This window comes from Schistocerca cancellata, chromosome 3 (genome assembly GCF_023864275.1).
Source record: "Schistocerca cancellata isolate TAMUIC-IGC-003103 chromosome 3, iqSchCanc2.1, whole genome shotgun sequence".
Taxonomy (NCBI): Eukaryota; Metazoa; Arthropoda; class Insecta; order Orthoptera; family Acrididae; genus Schistocerca; species Schistocerca cancellata.
Genome location: NC_064628.1, coordinates 163873976 through 163880986, shown reverse-complemented (window position 1 = coordinate 163880986; position 7011 = coordinate 163873976).

The following is a 7011-nucleotide window of genomic DNA, read 5'->3' as shown; positions in this document are numbered from 1 at the left end:
AGGTGAGCCAAACGTGGATAAAATCCGCGCGGCCGATTGATGACCGTGGGATGGTACACTGACCAGCCTACGTGTGGTTATTAGCCAGTTTCCCACGTTCTTTTGGCTGGTCGCCACATTCTGCCTTAGAGAATTCGATGCACTAACAGTTAAAATACGATAACCTATGCATCGAACAAGCAATGACGGAAATAAAAGAAAGGTTTAAGAGTGGAATTCAAATTCATGGTGGAAGGATATCAATCATAAGATTCGCTAACGACATTTCTATCGTCGGTGAAAGTGAGAAGAACCACCGGACCTGCAGAATGGAATGAACTATCTAATGGGTACAGCATATGGATTGGGAGTAAATAGAAGGAAGACGAAAGTACCGAGAAGTAGAAAAAATGAGAACAGGGAGAAACTTAACATCGATATTGGTGATCACGAAATAGACTAAGTTAAGGAATGCTGTTGCCTATGCAGCAAAGTATCCCACGACGGAGGTCAAGGAGGACATTAAAAGCAGCTTACCATTGGCAAAAAGGGCATTCCGAGCCAAGAAAAGTTTACTACTATCAAATATGGGCCTTAATTTGAGGAAGAAATTTCTGAGAATGTACGTCTGGAGCAAAGCATTGTATGGTAGTGAAATATGGACTGTCGGGAAACCGGGACGGGAGAGAACGAAGTATTTCAGTTGTGGTATTACTAACGAACGTTGAAAATTAGGTAGACTGTTAAAGAATGAGGAGGTTCTGCGCAGAATCGGAGAGGAAAAGAACATGTGGAGAACACTGACAAGAAGAATGGACAGGATGATAGGACATCCGTTAAGACATCAAGAAATAACTTCCATGGTACTAGGGGGAGCTGTAGAGGGAAAAAACTGTAGAGGAAGACAGAGATTGGAATACGTCCAGCAAATAATTGAGGACGTAGGTTGCAAGTGCTACTCTGAGATTAAGAGGTTCGCAAAGGAGACGAATTCGATGCGGGCCACATAAAAAAAAGAAAAGAATGAATTGGAGATCGAGCGTCCTCCTGTCGAACTACAACAGCGATCAGTAGGGACACCAGCCTACCCTGCCTTTGTCAGAACTTCGCTCTGTAACGCTCACTCCTGGGCTCAGTAAGAGCTACTGATCTCGATAACAGACTTCGACTCCCTCGAGTTGTCTCAATGTTGTACGAGGGCAGTTCAATAAGTAATGCAACACATTTTTTTCTCGGCCAATTTTGGTTGAAAAAACCGGAAATTTCTTGTGGAATATTTTCAAACATTCCCGCTTCGTCTCGTATAGTTTCATTGACTTCCGACAGGTGGCAGCGCTGTACGAAGCATTTAAAATGGCGTCTGTAACGGATGTGCGTTGCAAACAACGGCCAGTGATCGAGTTTCTTTTGGCGGAAAACCAGGGCGTCTCAGATATTCATAGGCGCTTGCAGAATGTCTACGGTGATCTGGCAGTGGACAAAAGCACGGTGAGTCGTTGGGCAAAGCGTGTGTCATCATCGCCGCAAGGTCAAGCAAGACTGTCTGATCTCCCGCGTGCGGGCCGGCCGTGCACAGCTGTGACTCCTGCAATGGCGGAGCGTGCGAACACACTCGTTCGAGATGATCGACGGATCACCATCAAACAAGTCAGTGCTCAACTTGACATCTCTGTTGGTAGTGCTGTCACAATTGTTCACCAGTTGGGATATTCAAAGGTTTGTTCCCGCTGGGTCCCTCGTTGTCTAACCGAACACCTCAAAGAGCAAAGGAGAACCATCTGTGCGGAATTGCTTGCTTGTCATGTGGCTGAGGGTGACAATTTCTTGTCAAAGATTGTTACAGGCGATGAAACATGGGTTCATCACTTCGAACCTGAAACAAAATGGCAATCAATGGAGTGGCGCCACACCCACTCCCCTACCAAGAAAAAGTTTAAAGCCATACCATCAGCCGGTAAAGTCATGGTTACAGTCTTCTGGGACGCTGAAGGGGTTATTCTGTTCGATGTCCTTCCCCATGGTCAAACGATCAACTCTGAAGTGTATTGTGCTACTCTTCAGAAATTGAAGAAACGACTTCAGCGTGTTCGTAGGCACAAAAATCTGAACGAACTTCTCCTTCTTCATTACAACGCAAGACCTCACACAAGTCTTCGCACCCGAGAGGAGCTCACAAAACTTCAGTGGACTGTTCTTCCTCATGCACCCTACAGCCCCGATCTCGCACCGTCGGATTTCCATATGTTTGGCCCAATGAAGGACGCAATCCGTGGGAGGCACTACGCGGATGATGAAGAAGTTATTGATGCAGTACGACGTTGGCTCCGACATCGACCAGTGGAATGGTACCGTGCAGGCACACAGGCCCTCATTTCAAGGTGGCGTAAGGCCGTAGCATTGAATGGAGATTACGTTGAAAAATAGTGTTGTGTAGCTAAAAGATTGGGGAATAACCTGGTGTATTTCAATCCTGAATAAAACAACCCCTGTTTCAGAAAAAAATGTGTTGCATTACTTATTGAACTGCCCTCGTACTACTGTGCAGCAGTTTAGAGGGTGCTTCGTCCTAGCAAGTTCTCCATGAGGTCTGACGAGTTTTCCAGTGTAGCAGGCTACACAGACTGCTTTTCTTCCGCATAAAAGAGGACAGAGCCTCTCAGAACGACACGAAGCGTGAGATCCTTAGAGTAGAATGACCTGTAGATTTAGACGGGCTTGTGCTCTTCACCAGCACAGTTCCGTTAGTTGAACAACGCTTACTTTATGTGACTGAACCCTATGCTAGCATATAACTAACAAAAATCTCCTTCTGGGAGGGCACGATACTCGTCTTTCTATAGCTCCTACAGCTTTTCATTGGGAAAAGAATGTCCCATGGTGCTAGATGGACACCGGCTACCGCAAAAGCTATAAAATGACAGAGAACACTCAGTACATAATTAATTTGGGTTTCCGAATCCAAGGGCTGAGAACAAAGCTCCCCGATGTGATTAGCATTTATTCCCCCCCCCCCCCCCCCCCCAATGGCCCTTTAGCGCGCCTTTGCCGTTTTGTCGTCATTATATAACTACACCGCAGGACATCTTCAGAGCTCGGAAATCCAGTAGCTGTGGGTATCTGAAGCAGCACAGTAATTTTGATAGTGACCTAATTAGCGGGGACCACCTGAATCTACTCTTACGTCAGTGGTAACGGCGTCTCCTACGTATTGAGCGAGGTGGCGCAGAGTTAGCATTCTGGAGTTGCATTCGGAAGGACGACGGTTCATATCCCCGTCAAGACCTACCAGATTTAGATTTTACGTCATTTCCCTAAATCACTCCAGGTAAATGCCGGAATCATTCGTTTCAAAAAGAAACGACCAATTTCCTTCCCCATCGTTTTGTAATCCGAGCTTGTGCTTCGTTCTCTAGTAACATCGGTCAGCGAGGGGCGGACGGGACGTTGAACTCTAATCTTCCTTCCTTGCTTCCTTCCTGCTACGCGAGCTAGCCATCCAGCTAACTATCAAGTATTTGTTTGCTAGTGCTAAAGACATCTGCAGATCATACACAATAACCAACTGGGAAAAGGTTTCACAGCCGTCATCGGCCCAAGCCCTGCTGCAACTAGGCGTGGAATATATAGGTTGGTCATAATTAAGCTTTCTCTACTTGAGAGGGCCCCCATGAAAATCGAGTTATCGTAGTTCCATGAATCTCTGAAGGAACATTTTTAAGGAAATGCTGAAGAGAAATAACGGATACACTGTAGAAATAAACACATCTTAATTTCCACATGACAGGGTTCATTTCTGATGATTTTGGTAGCCACACAGTTTGGAGCGATCGGCCAATGATTCGATTTTCTCCGAGTGTATTTCAGTATAACCGAATGACCTCATGAGCAACGTGCGGCGAAGCTCTATTATGCATCACAGCAACTGAGTCCAAAGCACCTCTCTCCTGTAGAGCAGGGATCACATATTGTCGAAGCAGGTAACAGTAACCTATGCCGTTCACGCTGCATGTCCTTGGTCCTTGAGGCTAGAGTTTCTCAAGGAAATATGGATTAATTATGAATTTTGCCGTGAAGCCACACCACAATGACGCATTCACTATTCATGAAAGTTGGTTGATAGTGACGGTCCCCAGTGAGTAACTGTGTGCTTCATCACTCCACAAAATGTTCCAAAATCAAGTGTTGCCAACTTGCAAGAAACGTAAGCGCAAAGTCTACGCGAATGTCTGGGTCAGGTGGCAGAGTTGGTGAGTACTATGATGTTTGTACGCATACCGCTTCACAACTGTTTGGAGCACTTTCCGAACGATGGGCCGTGAAATGTTCAACTGCCGTGACACATCTCGAGCAGTGCAAAGGTCGCATATTGCGTTCATCGTTCTCAGCTACAGCAACAGTAACTTTTTCAACAATTTCTGACGTAATTGTCCATTGACCGTCCCAGAAGCAAGTTCCAAATCGCCAGTTAATTCGAACTTCCGAAACACGTTTTTCAAACCCGGTGGAAAAGATGGCCTCTCCGTATTCCTTAAATGCGTCGCAGCTCCAGAAGAGCAGCACTACTATTGATGATGTTTTGATAAAACAGCTTTACGTGTAAGGCCTTCACGTTTTGCAGACCCACGCTGATAGTCTGCAACTGTATTGCGCTCTAATGCTTGTGATTCAACACTATGTCTTGTACCGGGGCGTAACGGTAAATCATGACACTTACACACCACTGACAACGCAAATCCTGTAGCGCAGAGTCTGAACATCATTCCTATAAAGTTCGGTATCCCGCACAGTAAATAGTTTTCCGTCTATACTGGCTTCAGTAGCCAAAGTTTAATTACAACCACTCGATAGTTTGATTTCGTAGTAGCAACGCGAAAACTCCGGAGCTCCGTCTCTGTCGCACATATCTTCGATGATGTGACACAGCCGATGGTCAGAGCTGGAATTGTATGATGCACTAGATTTTGCAATTTCTTCATATTTGCTTCACTGATGCCTATGGCTGCAGCAATACACAAGCCATCTCACTCTTTGACATTTTACCTCATGTGTTTAGCACGTTTATTTCTACTAGTGCTTGGTGTTAATAGTCGTTCTGTCTTTAGAATGTATGTGACGGGCTGGAGAGAAAACTGAACAGTTGAGAAGATTGCTTTTATTGTCCATGCATAAAGCTATACCACAAATGTTTGGAAAAGAATCCCTGTATACAGAGTATAATTGTAGCTTAATACACTACTGGCCATTAAAATTGCTACACAACGAAGATGACGTGCCAAAGCCGCGAAATTTAACCGACGGGAAGAAGATGCTGTGATATGCAAATGATTTGCTTTTCAGAGCATTCACACAAGGTTGGCGCCGGTGGCGATACCTACAACGTGCTGCATGAGGAAAGTTTCCACCGATTTCTCACACACAAACAGCAGTTGCCTGGTGAAACGTTGTTGTGAAGCCTCGTGTAAGCAGGAGAAATGCATACCATTACGTTTCCGACTTCGATAAAGGTCGGATTGTAGCCTATCGCGATTGCGGGTTATCGTATCGAGATATTGCTTCTCGCGTTGGTCGAGATCCAGTGACTGTTAGCAGAATATGGAATCGGTGGATTCAGTAGGGTAATACGGAACGCCGTGCTGGATCCCAACGGTCTCGTATCACTAGCAGTCGAGATGACAGGCACCTTATCCGCATGGCTGTATCGGATCGTGCAGCCACCTCTCGATCCTGAGTCAACAGATGGGGACGTTTGCAAGACAACAAGCATGTGCACGAAAAGTTAGACGACATTTGCAGCAGCATGGACTATCAGCTCGGAGACCATGGCTGCGGTTACCCTTGACGCTGCATCACAGACAGGAGCGCCTGCGATGGTGCACTCAGCGAAGTACCTGGGTGCACGAATGGCAAAACGTCATTTTCGGATGAATCCAGGTTCTGTTTACAGCATCATGATGGTCGCATCCATGTTTGGCGACATCGCGGTGAATGCACATTGGAAGCGTGTATTCGTCATCGCCATACTGGCGTATCACCCGGAGTGATGGTATGGGGTGCCATTGGTTACACGTCTCGGTCACCTCTTGTCCGCACTGACGGCACTTTGAACAGTGGACGTTACATTTAAGATGTGTTACGGCCCGTGGCTCTACCCTTCATTCGATCCCTGCGAAACCCTACATTTCAGCAAGCTAATGCCCGACCGCATGTTGCAGGTCCTGTATGGGCTGTCTGGATACGGAAAATCTTCGACTGCTGCCCTGGTCAGCACATTCTCCAGATCTCTCACCAATTGAAAATGTCTGGTCAATGGTGGCCGAGCAACTGGTTCATCACAATACGCCAGTCACTACTCTTGATGAACTGTTGTATCGTGTTGAAGCTGCATGGGCAGCTGTACCTGTACATGCCATCCAAGCTCTGTTTCACTCAATACCCAGGCATATCAAGGCCGTTATTACGGCCAGAGGTGGTTGTTCTGGGTACTGATTTCTCAGGATCTATGCACCCAAATTGCGTGAAAATGTAATCACATGTCAGTTCTAGTATAATATATTTGAGCAATGAATACCCGTATATCATCTGCATTTGTTCTTGGTGTATTAATTTTAATGGGCAGTAGTGTATGGCTAGAAGTGGCTAAAGAATGTCTTGGAACAGCAGTGTGTAAAAGTAGGATGAAGCAAACAGCTTGGTGGAATGACACAGTCAAGGCAGCCTGTAAAAGGAAAAAGAAGGCGTATCAAAAATGGCTACATACTAGAACTCAGGTAGACAAAGAAAGTTATGTTGAAGAAAGAAACAAAGCCAAACAGATAATTGCAGGATCCAAGAAGAAATCTTGGGACGACTTTGGAAACAGGTTGGAGGAGACTATGGGTCAAGCTGCTGGAAAACCATTCTGGAGTGTAATTAGCAGTCTTCGTAAGGGAGGTAAGAAGGAAATGACAAGTATTTTGGACAGGTCAGGAAAACTGCTGGTGAATCCTGTGGATGTCTTGGGCATATTTTGAAGAGTTGCTCAATGTAGGTGAA